The 15100-nt window shown below is 37.8% G+C and overlaps 1 long non-coding RNA gene across 1 annotated transcript; it reads right to left on the reverse strand.

Annotated features, from left to right (window-relative positions):
* Positions 1–332: 332 nt before the first annotated feature.
* LOC136447962 (uncharacterized) lies at positions 333–13693 on the reverse strand. Its single transcript, XR_010757809.1, has 3 exons — positions 13624–13693; positions 1416–1515; positions 333–925 (listed from the first exon to the last, which is right to left on the reverse strand). It is a non-coding gene; the product is annotated as an uncharacterized lncRNA (long non-coding RNA).
* Between the last annotated feature and the right edge of the window lie 1407 nt (positions 13694–15100).

Here is a 15100-nt window from a genome sequence, read left to right on the forward strand (position 1 = left end):
CGCCATGTTGCAGGCGGCGGTGGCTCGCCCACGTAGTTAATGATAGATTCACGAAACTTTTGAAGATTTTGCGGACTGTCAGCTCAATGTTACTATATTGGGCTGCCAAGACTTTGCATATGGCCTCCTAAAACTTAAGATTTAAGTATTTCTAGTGATAAATCAAATACGCATCCATTGACTATGGTGGAACAATCTTCTAACCACTTTGGTCAGGAGTAAAGTGACTAAAACACAGGACAAATGAACAATGAGCTGTTGTACAGATATGTTTTGTCTTTATCATTGTCTTGATTCAATATAGAGAAAAAAATAACAACAAGACGAAATGACACTGAATACAATAACGAGTTTTATTTGCAGATTCTTATGCCTGAGGGCTCATTGCAACATGAAACATTGCAAAGAAAACATTGCAAGTTAACAATGGTGACAAGTGGTACTTCATATTTTACATTGCGTTCACCTCTATGACAGTGCAGAAACCATTCCATTGATACAGAAAAATATTATATCATAATAGATATATCACCAAGTTAGAATGCTAAGAGATTTCACAGTACTTCTGTCAAAAAGATAACTCATTTCACACTTTAAATACAAGAACATCTATTTCAACAACATTTCATTATAAGACATGTATCAAAATAGGCATTTGTTTTATGTGTACATTTTGGAGGAAACCGTATTGTACCATGGTAAAGAAGCTAAGAAAGTCAATAACAGGATGTAACATCAAAAACAGCAAGTCAGTGAGCAGTACTGGAATGTAGTACAACAATGGGGGGCAGTAAGTTGCAGCTTGCACATGAACTTTAGCTGGTACCGCGAGCTGATCTGTAAGACCTGCTGAAGACTGTGCCAAAACTCCAAATTAGATCAGATGAGAATTCATGATGGTCACCTGTTGATGGCCCAGGTTGACCTAAACATGACATAGGGGCAGACAAGGGAAATAATGAGATGAAATTTACCTTCAGCTCCTATAACCAATGGAACAACTAAATCAAAACACAATGTATGAATAAACAAAAACACATGGTAGTTTTATTTGGACTCTGTGAGACACACACACCACCTTGAATTAGTTATAAGATAGCCATTGAATGAAATCAACATAGTCTAAACATTATCCCAGACCCCTTTTTACTGACTACCACAAAACAGTTGTGAAAAATCTATGAACACATGAACAGGCCTGCTCTGACACACAAAAACTTAGATACCAACTGTGGTGTGTAATACTCACAAATGCTGTACTGTACATAATCTTTGTTATATGTGAAAAAAACAGTCTGAACTGGTGGTTGATACTTCAGGGAATGGCACTTATTTTATTATTAATTTTGTCACAAAACTATCAACATCAATGAGTAACCTGTTAACAAATACCAAGGAGATATATATATATATACTTAGCCTCCTAAGATGGCTAAAACAGTATGGGATCAACTTGGAGTCAGGGAGGACCTCCCAGGAAATCACTGAAAACTGGGACAACAGCTGCTTTCTCCTCTAAAAACAATAAGAACAATTAAATGACAGTAGAAATATCAGACAGACATTAGTTGTCAATTTTTCTATTATAATTTTGTTCAAATAATGTTGCATGTGTATGTGCAAGTAAGCATGCTTTTCCTGCATGGAATGAGTATTCCCTGACTTGAGCTTATCAGTACTTTCTATAGAGTGGACTTGAAAATTCAAACAAAAGTTGTACTCTTGTAGTATTCAAATTTCCAAATGAAAGCAGCATGGCCCTGTTTAGATATATTCATGTTTGTTGACACAAAACAAACAAGTGCTTTTGCAAAAAGCTGCCATTTTCACTCAATGAACATAATTATGTACACGTGGTTAGTTGAGGAGTATATTGTAACGGGATGTGATATTCTTAATCCGTCACCCTAGCCCTTAATCCGTTAACATAAACTTAAATCCCACAGGATAACCCTTAATCCGTCACCCTTGCCCTTAATCCGTCATGAAAGCTTTTAATCCCTCAGCATTGCCTATGATATGTCACCATAGCCCTTAATCCGTCCCTTAAGCTCTTAATCCGTCACCTTTACCCTACATCCGTGGTTATAAACTTTAATCCGACAGCATAAATCTTAATCCATCACCAGAGACCCTTATTCGTCACCCTTTCACTTAATGCGTCCACTTTACCCTTAATCCATCACCATGACCTTTAATCCGTCAGTATAAACCTTAATCTGTCAACATAGCTCTTAATCCGTTAGCCTTGCACTTGATCCGTCAGCATATCCATTAATCCATCACCACAGCCCCTAATCCGTTGCCCTTTCCTTTAATCTGTCATTATAACCCTTAATCTCAATCACCCTAGCCCTTAATTCTTATTATAACGTATAGTACACCTTTGGAAAATGAAGGCAGAAATGACATACATGAGGTATAAATGACATGGCACGGGTCCAAATTATGGTTGTACATTTACCAAGCCACCAACCAACCAACCAACCAATCAACCATACGTAGAAGCATCCGTTGAATGGTGTTTTCCGTTATAATGAACAATACAAAAAATCGAGGCATGGTTTGGATCTAAGATCATAATACAAAGACGTTGTAAACATCAGACGGATGTTGAAAAGAAAAAAAAAAAATTCCTCAAACGGACTCGAACCCAGGATGTTCGAGTCCACACGTCACGACCTTCCACGAGGAGTTTTAGTGATACATGCCATCCTTACTCCATACTTTAAAGGTATATAATGGTATAACCTCTCTGCATGGTAAAATTTTTTGTCATTTTCTTGACAAAACTAGTTTCTTCTTGTTCAGTTTTGTGGTATAGATGTAATTTGGCCATGTATAAAAACATGGATGTAATGTACTACCTTCCAAGATCCATGGATCGCATGTAATTTTCGATACTGTATCACAACTCTATCAAAAGCGACACCTTACGATTTTATTACGTAGTACATGGCTGCAGGGTTAATCAAGATCGTACCATGGTCGGTTTACGCACGCACACTATGATCTCGTCTTAATATCCTTTTTCGCGATCATCGCGAAAATGGAAAAAAGTGAGATACTAATGTAACGTTTCCTAGCCCCTTTCCATCTAAAACTATAATAGTATAACAAAAGAACTGAAAAAATACATATTATTAAACACCAAAAAAAAATACTAACATCCACTACCATAATACCGCCACGTTTACTGCAATTTCTAAAGTGATTCTAATTTAGCAAAGGAGCAACTCATTATTTTTTCCTGATTACATGTCGATGTTATAGCTTACCTTTGCCACTTATGCTGTGTATGTTTTTTTGTCTCTCTTGATCTCCTAAAAACGAAATATCGCAATCGTAAGATGTTGCGGAAATGCACCGAGAACGGGCGTGCGCACGGAAGGCGGTTCCATAATACCGCCAGGAAGAAACGTGGCAATTATCTCCCCATTTTTCACCATTATACATCAGCTGTTGTTCCTTTCTTTCGGGGTGGTGCGTGCCCTAAATATACAACGATATCTGGGGATAAAAAAAATCACTCGAAAACGGATGTTAACTGTTGCGAATTTTGATTTACTGTAGCCCGTCACAACTGCTATCACGTAAAACTTACGTTTGGCGTTCTACTATGGTTCAGTTCACATAATGGCGGCTTCGTTTTTAGTGTAACGGTCGCATTAATTGTTGGTCTTATCCAAAATTCAAGATCGCAACTAGTCCCGCGTGCCCACCACCCTTCGTAATTGATATCTTGAGGGTTAAAGTTGACACGGCAGGTCTACTATGCCGCTGGGCATGAATCATGAGCAGCTCTCTTATGAGGACCGGCGGCCGCAATATTCGATCCAGTTATGGAAGAATCCCAAGTGTGCCATACAAATAAAGACATTTTCTTTGGCTTTTTATCACAGAAGATTTATTGGTTCCTGAGTAAATCTTTATTACTAATTTTCGTTTCCCATGCAAATACAAATGGTATCGGCGTGGGGTCCCCAGTTACAACGGAGGGGTGCAAATTGTTTGAACCGCGGTTTGGGACCAAACAATAGAAGGGTTCATAATCCTACTATAAACTGTTGTTCCTTGGTGAAAATTCATCTATAGATATTATGCATATAGTGTGATGTATGTAGATGCAAAGCATTTCTCAGTGCTTTATAGAAATTACGCCTGCCCCTTCAAACTATTGGTTTCGCCGAGATTTTCGCGGGGAATTTTCCTGTTACGCAATACGGGGGAGGAGCCAGTCTCGGGCGAAAACAATAAAAATGGCGACGTTCTATTTTGCGCCAGGCCAACCGCAGTTACGGCTAGTAAACAGCCATTCTTGACAACAGATCACACTTTGACATGAGTTGAAGGCCAGTAAAAGAAACTTTATTTTGCTGTTTTTTTATTATTTTTTATTATTTTTTTTATTAGTCAAAATAATACAACTGTACATAAAGCACCATCCAGCAAATCAATCTTCAGACATCATAGTATTACATAGAGTGTTCCATTTACCAAGGTGTTTCCCTTGTCTTCCCCTCCTTGCTGCGATTATATATTCTAATTGGTAGAATAAATTAACGTACTTAATGAATGTCTGAAAATTTAAATATGATTTGCCTCTGCTTTGAAATATATGTCTTTTGGCCAATAGAATTATAAGATTTTCGAGACAATTGTCAAATATAACATTGAAGGGGTTTAAATTCAAATTCTGTCCTGTTTTATTGTTATACCAAATTTTGATTTCGTTCCAAAAAGAGACTACACCGATACAATCCCAGAAGACATGAGTGTATGTTTCTTCTTCAAGATGACAAAGGGAGCATAAGGGGCTATCTACACACTTCCAAATATATAAAAGCCTATTGGTAGGCAGAATTTTATGAATAAGTTTATATTGGAACAATCTAGAAGTTGGGTCAATGGTACATCTTACTATGGAGGTAAAAACTTGTTTCCAGGGGATTGGAGTGTCAAAGAGGTACAGCCATGATAATTGCACATTGTGTGGGACATCTGTTAATTTAAAATCTATTTAAAATCTATACATATCTCTATTAATCTTTGTCTGATTGAGCCAAGTACTGTCATATTGTTCAGGTCTACAAACACAAAGTGGGGGGCTACCATTCAAATTAGACTTCCATTTTCTTGGAATAGCAGCTATGAGTTGTATATAATGCAGGTTATCACAAACTGGACCATACTTGGCACAAAATTCAACATAAGACATCAAAGAACCATTTGCATTCAATATATCATTAATAAACACAATACCTCTATTTACAAAAGCCTTAAACAGCACAGGTTTTCCACCAATCAATATATTATCATTCATAAATAACAGTTGTTGCTTAATTTCAGCAGGATCAGTGGGGATCTTGTACTGATATTTATACCAAGCAGTAAGTATATCTTTTAAAAATGGATTCAATCTAAAGTGTTCTACAGAATTGAGTTGAAGGAAAGGAAATAGGTTACCACCCACTGATATATGCATTCTCAATAACCATGCAGTTAACATATCTTCATTAAAATACAATTTAGGGATCCACGAACATTTAATAGTAAGAGAAAAAGCGTATAAATTCTTAAGATTTAGTCCACCATTTTCAATTGAGTTGTATAATGTTTTCCTGCTTATTCTTTCAGGCCCATCATTCCAGATAAATGAAAACATTTTCCTTTCATATCGTTTAAAAAAAGATTTATCTGGATTTGGGAGAATCTGAAAGAGATGTGTAAATTGAGGGACTATTAAGGAATTAATAATTGTAATTTTTCCAAGCAAAGACAAAATCTTTCCTTTCCATGGATATAAAAGCCTATCTATTTTAGTTAAGCGAGGCTCAAAATTTAAGTCCACAATATTTTCTAAGTCTTTTGGAATATGTACGCCCAAGATGTCAACCTCTCCATTTACCCATTGAATAGGTAGATGGGTGGGCAATCTGAAATTACTATTCTTTAAAGTCCCAATTCTGACAACTTTACATTTTTCAAAGTTTAAAGAAAGGCCAGATATCAATGAAAAATTTTCTAAGTAGAGCATAGAAGAGAAGAAGAGCATAAAACGATTTTAAATTGGGGTCAAAGGGGAAATTTGTGTCATCTGCATATTGTGATATTTTTGTAAATTTTCCCAAGGTAGAAAGACCAGTAAGATTTTGATTAGAGCGAATTCGTATAGCTAGCATTTCAACTGCAATGATAAATAAATATGGACTAAGAGGACAACCTTGTCTGACACCACGGTGTAATGTGAAAGGCTGTGATATATATCCATAATTTTAAAACTGAACTTGTGATGTTAGTATATAGCGTTTTAACCCATGAAATAAACTGGGGGCCAAATTAAAAAAAATTCCAGTGCTTTAATAATAAAATCCCATCGTATGGTGTCAAAAGCCTTCTTAAAATCAGACACAAAAATCAGGCCAGGTTTTTCTTCTTTTTGATAATAATCTATCAAATCTAATATTCGTCTTATGTTATCCCCGATGAATCTCCCTTTTACAAATCCTGTCTGGTCTTTGTGAATTATATCAGTAATAACTGTTCTTACTCTAAGGGCTAAACATTTTGATAAAATTCTGGTATCACAGCAGAGCAGTGTTAATGGTCTCCAGTTATCCAAAATAGTGGGATCTTTATGTTGACCATCTTTCCCCTCCTTTAATAGTAAAGAAATTAGTCCTTGCTTTTGTGTATCAGACATAAAACCTTGTGAAAGTGAATAGTTGAAACAATTAAGCATGGGGTTTTTAAATATAGAGTAAAAATGTTTGTATACTTCCACCGGAATACCATCTTCTCCATGAGATTTTGCATTTGAGAATGAATTAATGGCTTTAAGTAATTCTTCATCTGTAATTTGACCCTCACAGGCCCACTGCTGTTCATTTGTCAGTCGTTTATCATATTGTGTTGGGAGAAAATGTTCTGTTTTACTGGGGGTTAGGGGTGTGGGAGGCTCATCAAAAGAATAAAGTGAAGAGTAAAATTCTCTTTGCTTTTCTAGAATTTCTTTGGGGTCATGGGTAAATGTATTATCTGATATTTTCAATTTCTGAATATTTTTTCTAGTGTAATTTCTATGTATCAAATTCAAAAAATATTTAGTACATCTATCCCCTAGCTCCATCCAGCGAGCTCTTGATCTTATTATTATTCCTTGAACCCTTTGATTGTACAGTAATTCTAATTGTTTTTGTTTTTCATCTAAGTCATTCAAAAGAGATTCAGGGGGGGAGGGCAAATTATCAATTTTACTTTGTAATGTGTTGATATCATCCATTAACTTTTTCTCTCTACATAGATATTGTTTATTCTTCCAACTACTAAATTTAATACAATGTCCCCTAAAAAAACATTTCGCAGTATCCCATACAACATGTGGGTCTGCTGTTCCCTGATTGATCTTAAAAAATTCATTCATAACTTTTACAGTTTTCTGGTGAAAGGATTTATCTTCAAGCAAAGACAGATTAAATTTCCAATACCCTTTTCCCCTGGGAAACTCTGCAATAACAAATGATAAAGCAATCAACCTGTGGTCAGATCTAAAACTATCCGCTATGACACATTTATTTACTCTATTGATTAGGGAAAAACTCGCAAGAAAATAGTCAATTCTGCTGGCCTGGCGTCTACGGCGCCATGTATATCTAATTGTATTAGGGTTTCTGAATCTCCAAATGTCATGTAGGTTAAATTTACTTTTCAATTCTGAAATAGATTCATAAGATTTGGGGTGGTAAGTGTGGTTTGATGAAAATCTATCTAAAAAGGGGTTTTGTACTGTGTTGAAGTCTCCAGTGATAATCAGATTTTCAGTACTATCAGCAAAATTGTCTAATTCTATAGATAAGTCAGAGAAGAAATCTGGGGAATCTTGATTTGGCGCATAAATATTCACAATACAAAATCTAAAATCATCTATGGACAAATCAACAATAAGCCATCTACCATTATTATCAACTTTGGTTTGGTGAATATTGGGATTAAAGTTATTTCTAAACAGTATGGCTGTACCCCTTTGACTGGAGGTTCCATGGGAAAAAAACATGGTTCCTCCCCACTCACTTTGCCATCTCTTTTCTACAGGAAATGAAGAATGAGTTTCTTGTAAGCAAATAATATGATATGGTTTGTCCTTCAACCAAGTGAATACCTCCCTACGTTTTACAGAGTCACAAAGGCCATTACAATTATAACTTGAGATTTGTAGCTCTACCTGAGTCATGTCTTCTGGAATGGGTCACGCAAGATGGGGAAGATACTGTAGTCATCTGGGATGTGAGGGCATGGAGAAATGATGTCTGCACTAGTATAAACAAACACAACTAAAGAACCAAGGTTAACATAATTGGAAAACAATAAGGCTGGATGGTGCACAAAAACAAAACATAAATACAGGGTCACAACTGCCCTGAGCTTATTCTGATTCGGCAGCATGTACTTGTGTGTGTGGCTTAGGTTCAAAGTTATACATACTTTTCCTTAATTATATAACTATATATATGAATAACATGCACACACATACACCAAAATAATAATTTCAAACAAAACATAACATAGGGAGAGTAACCAAAACAAAACAATAAATGTTCAATAAGCATTTCAACCAAAACATAACAAAGTAACCAAATTAATGAACAAAAATTCAATGATCATTTCAACCAAACCATAATGGAGAGTGCCCAAAAATAATACAATCAATGATAAACTCATAAGTTAAACTCATAAATAAGTTAAACAGTATATAAATCAAAAGGGAACAGCATTGCATTAATAAAGGAAAAACAAAATCATTTCTCAATCAATCAATCCTTCACTCATCCCCAAAAAAGACAGGATGGATGGCGATAACATTTTATTTTATAATACATTCAAAAATTTCTATACTGTCTTTACATTATGTCTTGTTATGCACTCAATATTACAATACTTTTTGCACTTCATGTGTCAATATAAACATCGTCACAGTACAATATATCATTTGATCCATGAGCAAAAAGAGAAAATCCATCTTTCATGTACAAAAATATAGTGTTACATCTCCCAAGGAGGTTAAAACCTCCTTGCATCTCGATAAGTTTATAACATCAACGTGCAGTAGAGCATGATATGTATTCAAAAGTTGTCAGCTCAACAAATACACAATACAATATCTCTTTGTTGTAGTGATTAAGATGTCAACAACAATAACTGTCACCTGATAATAACTGTGTCAGTGACTCTTCCTAGTACACTGTCAGCTCAGACAATACACAAATCAATATCACTTTTAAATATTTGCTGTAGTAATTGGGCTGTCAACAGTAACAACAATAGCTGTGACATAATAATAACTGTGTCATTGTCTCAAGACTACATGTACTAGTAAACTTGCTTAACTGTTGTATGTTCTGTAGTGTGGAGCAAAATGTCAACACCGTCCACCTTTTTGAGAGTCTTTCCATTTACAATGAGTAAGGCACATGTGTCTCTAGGTGGTACTCGGATGAAGGCTCTCACCTCCTTGTTCTCAGCCTTGGCTTTGGTGATCTCGTTGTCTCTGTCTTGCATCAGTCTGGACCGTGCCTGCTGGACAGGTTTCGGTAGGTGTTCATGTACTGCGAATCCTCTCTTCTTGTCAGCTGCGAGTTTCCTCGACGAATTCAGGATCAGTTCCCTGTCAAGTAAACTCACCAGTCGCACCAGCATGGGTGGGTTGGGTTGGTTTTGTGTCGAGGGAGAGAGTCGGTGGACTGCTACTAGGGGTGATGTCAAGTTATTTATACCGAGTGCGGTCGACAGAAAACTGTACACAACTTGATCAGGGTGTTCCTCTCTACGGTACGGCAAGCCACGGATAATAATATCCGGTTTCATAGAGTATCTTTCAGCAACAAGTGTAGCGCGAATACGTTCCCGTTTCTCGGCATGTAAGGCTTGCTGCAACTCCTCAATGTCTTTGCTTTGGTAGTTGACAGTTTCTTCCAAAACGTGGGTTTTGTCTCTAAGTCCACTCACCTCGGTCGCCATTTTCTCCAGCTTAAAAGTCACCGTTTGTATCTGCTCTGACAACTCGGTTCGGACCGACTTGAACTCCGCCATCACTTCATCATGCAGAGACTTGTTCTGGGATGATAACAGCTGAACCAATGGCCGCAATTCTGGTGAAATGTTGTCCAAACTCGGATCCACGCCGCCCGCCATCTTCGGGGATGTGGGAGGGGGGCGCTCAGACCTCTGCACTTCGGGCGTTGAGACTGGGCTCTTTTGCTCGCTGCTGTTCTTCCTTGGGCGTTTCCGAACCTGCTTCCGCCTTCAGAAAGTTCTCGGATGGCTGAACACAAGCGAACAGTAGAGTAGACACGCAAAACAGCAGAAACAAGAGCTTTTAAAAAAAGCTGACGTTTCGGCTACGTTTATAAGTGTGAATTGTCTTTTCCCTTTACTTGAAGTAAAATCTGCCAGAGGAAGTCACTCAAGGGCTGTTCAGTCTATAAGAAAAATTGTCATTTTGGGAAATGAGTACTGTTTTAATAGAGAAAGGCAGATTGGGGAAAGCAATTTTGAAGTTACGTCACTTAACTTAAGTGCTTTTGAAAAAGCTGGTCTTGGCCTACAACTTGTACTTATTTGTAAAATGTATAATAGGCTCATTATAAAAGCTATCAATGTAATTATGTACATGGCACGCAATAAAACATAAAATTTGAAAAAGCACCATTGAATCATCAGCACTATGGTAATTAAGTGAAATAGAAGTTCATAACAGCTAAGGTTCTATCTAAAATGACTACCAAATGTCAAACAAATCAACAGCTACCTCATCCGCATTATTCTGGTTTCCGCATTTACAACATTTCTTCCTTATTTTCCTGGGTAATTTTGCTAAAATTCATGAAAATTCCCATAGTTTTGTGCCGAGGGGCGCCACTTTCCACGTCCGTGTTGTCTGAATGAAGTCGATACTGAACAATGGAGCATTTGCTACTGTAACAAAGAATCGCTGTTTTGCAAACAACATCAAGAGCCTCTGTTTACATCGGGGATAGAAGTTTAGTGGCGAGTGTTTTGCAAGAATCATCTTACCGCGCATAGGAGCCGCTGCACGGTATTTTCCATTACAATGAACAGAAAAATTCGAATGCCGGGTTTGGAATCTATGAAGTCCTGTTCATAAGACAAAGGCCTTGTATACAGTGTTTCCGCCAGAGGGGCGTCTTCCCGTCAAATGACGGCCTTATGTCGCTTTGGACGGCCTGAACTCAGACATAGGCCGTCCTCTTTAAAAAAAAAGACAAACTAAATGCCGAGAAATCGGGGAAAAAAATACGAGAGGTCGGCATAATTTCTTTGTTTTTCTTTGTTACTGCGGGCGTGGGGACGCTCTATATCGTTGGACATTCACACTCTTTTGTTTGTTGCTATTGTTAAGCTTGCGAAGAATCGATGTCGGTGCCTTTGGCATACGGTGATCTCATTAAAAACCCGTTTTTCAAGACTCAATCGAAGAAAGTCATCGAAGCAAACAAGAAAAACGTAAACAAAACAAGAATTTCGCCCGTGCATTTCAGCCTCTACGTCGTAATTTGCCGCGATTCGCCGTCATTTCTGACCGTATTCGACACAATATATATTCCTTTGAGTGTTTTTCCGTGAAAATTCTCCATATGTACCGTAGATAAATCATAATTTTCGCTATGAGTTCACATAAGTCGAGCCGCAACCTGCCCCGTCCCGGGCCGTCCGCCATGTTTTTAAGCTCATTGATATGCAAGGTTTTAAGCGCTGATTGGTCCGCGTCATAAAATCCTGTGCTCTGATTGGTTGACGGCAAGATGTCACGTGACCACAGGGCGGGAAAACCCCTTTACACTTCAGACGCTTCTGGTCACTAGTATACTTTATATAGATCGCATTTTGTGACGATTGAAGCAGTATTAAAGCGACCTTCGTAACAAATTGATTTTGAAAAATTAACAAAGTCTTTTCTGATCACAACATTCAGTTACTTTTCCTGGTCAATTAATTTTCGCGGTACGGTCAATTAATTTTCGCGGTACGGCCCTCCCCAAGTGGACGGCCTCTCAGTCGCGGTCTGGCGGAAACACTGCTTGTATCTATTAAATGAATATTTAAAAATAACAAATATAAAATATTTCTTTATTTATTAATGAAAAAAAATGATATTCATAAATATGATATTGATAGATTAATATAATATCAATATATATTTTTGATATTCAATATCTAAAAAGAAAAAAAAATCCATGCACGGAGACAAACCCGCATCTTCTGGGTCCGAAGAGCTTCGCGTTGCCAGATCGGCCAAGCTGCGGTACGTAACTATTAACACTGGACGTAATGCTATAACCTTACTATATGGTATCATTTATGCCGATTTTTGGTCGTTTTCTTGACGAAATCATTTTTTTTCTTCTGCAATCTTGTGGAATAGATGTAATATGGTCATTTTTCAGGATATCAAAGTCCGAAACCACAATGCAATGATATTTCCGAACAGTTGTAGCAGTTACATGCGGTCGCCGTCCTGTGTCACATGCAAATCTGCGCCGTCCTGTGTCACATGCAAATCTGCGACACAGTGTTGAACCAAGCTTCCCTGGTCCTTGCTTGAAGCCTCCTTGCTTGAAGGTAAAAGCCAGGACAATACGTTCTGGCGCGCATGCGCCGAAACGTAAAAAGCGGAAAATAGCAAAATTCTCAGCCACACATCCACAACACGACTCACCCAAGCGCCGCCATCTTGAATCTGCCTCTTATTTTGCTGTTGTTTGAATAATCGTCTTTAGCTTGAAGCACGTGCGATTATTATATGCAAATCCAGCGAACAACCTGCGATGGCGTGATGATATGTTCTTCCCACGACGCGCTCGCCTGTCATGATAAGGGATCGAAAACATTTGACCTCGTTGTCTTCGAATGCCTCGTTATTGAGGCCTTTCTTAGAGTGTATTAAACACCTTGATGTCTGAAGTGTGCATACCTCGGAAATCACCGTTGCTGCACGAGTAGATCTCTTAAAATTCATGGCTTTTTAGATTTGGCGGTATTATGATTAGTGGCGGTATTATGGTAATGGATGTTAGATTTTTTTGTCCATCATTTTGTATGTATTGTTAGTGTTACACATGTATATGCTGTTTAGATTCTACAAGAAATACAGTGATGCATCCTGTGCTGTAACAATCCTAGTGATATGACAATAATCACTATTAGGGAACATATGAAATTCACACAGCCACACTGCATGGTAAATGATGATGATGATTCACTGTGTTCTGCGGCTCAGGCATGGTAAATACAGGTCCCTGAAATACATTTGTTGTTCAACCAAGAACATGCCAGTGATGCCAGACATGCCAGTGATAGGGCATACTACTACATTTCAACTCAAAATCAAAATTAATGCAACCTCTTTCCCAACCGTATTTTCAACTTCACCTGTTTCTGTCACATCTGTGATTTCACCTGCATAAACCAGTATTATCTATGCTAATCTATCACCTCAGGGATAAGTTGTTGCAGCATGTGATTTTAAAACTAGAATGTACAGCACTAGTTCACTTGGGTTTTTAAAATCTGTTAGGTTTTGAGGCAACATGATAAAACCCTACTTACAGTTAACAACCTGGATGTTTTGTGTTGAACATCTGTATCATCCTGGAGACCACATCAGCACAAGATTCATCTAGGTAGAACCAACATTAAACATGCACAATGAGAATAATACAGTGGGAAGGAGGATGCACAATTTGTGCTGTCAATGCTGAAACTGCTAAAGGCATCTGACATAATTTTCAGGGAAATGACTACATGCTAATATCATGAAATGGGCAAAATTTCTTGAGGTTCATTTTCAGTTCACATATCCATGTAAATATCTTTTTTGTGTGTACATGTTTTGTACATTCTGCAATCTGCATATATGCACACATATTGCTGTCTATGTTTAACAGTGTTGGTTACCATTTTGCTTGATCATGAAACAGACTGGAATATATATTTGCAATTGTCATGTTCAAGACTTTTTTTGTAAAGGCAATCTTACTAGACAAGATCAAAACATTATTGCAGCTTGTATGAAAGTTTGTATGGAGAAAAACAGCACGACACACATTGCTTGATGTTAGTTTTTCAGTGCAAAAATGCTGATATATTTGGCATAGGGAAATAAGTGATACCATAAACTGGAAGATTTCAGATAGAGTTACATTTTGTTCTAATTTTAGGAATAACAAATGACTACTTACAGTTTACAAGCTTGGTTGTAGTCTTCTTGCCGTTGTACGGTTGCATACGCAAGACGTCTCATGGTTCCCCTAAGCAGATAATCAAAGCGAAATAAGTAAAGTCGATACTGTGGCATAAAATATCCACACCAAAAGGCACCTTTAGCAGCAAAAATAAGCGAGTAACATTACTTTGCAAAAGTTACAGAAACAGACATTCATTAGAAGATGAGCAAACTACAACAGTTGCTTGTTAGAACTAAGAAAGAATCATTATAACATGGCTCATAAACACGAGCTAAAATATACAGATTTAACTATATTTTCAACACGGTCCAGGCGTGATAAAAAAAGTGTCACACAAATGGCAACCATTGCATTACGTGGAGACATATATCATGTTACGAAAACAGTCCAAGTTTGAAACGGGAAAACTTGCGGTCGTTCAGAATCTTTAAGAAACATTTACCTTGTCTTGGGACCTCCTTGAAACAGAAGGAAGTTGACTATGGTCAGAAATAAGCCGATTTGCTTAAAAAAATCCAATTTTGTTGGTTGTCTGCTGCAAATCCGCTTGTTCAACACTGTGGCCATCTTGTGTCAGCTGAAAATCGCGGCACGTGACCATGATCCTTATGCTTCCGGTGGTCAAAGGTCCTATGGTTCACCGGGGGCGGGGCTGGGGCGGGGCTCCGGTTCTGGCGGGAAGCGGGGCAGCGGAGCGCGGCACGTTCGAACACCAGAACTAAATGTTCTAAACGAACCAGGCGTGGGGCCGCCGGAAATGTGGATCAGCAATCATATTTGTACTAAATCTTAGGTGTGCCCTGGATGTTCGGCGAGTGCGATAGCTATTTGTGGTATGG

This window comes from Branchiostoma lanceolatum, chromosome 13, assembly GCF_035083965.1.
Source record: "Branchiostoma lanceolatum isolate klBraLanc5 chromosome 13, klBraLanc5.hap2, whole genome shotgun sequence".
Taxonomy (NCBI): Eukaryota; Metazoa; Chordata; class Leptocardii; order Amphioxiformes; family Branchiostomatidae; genus Branchiostoma; species Branchiostoma lanceolatum.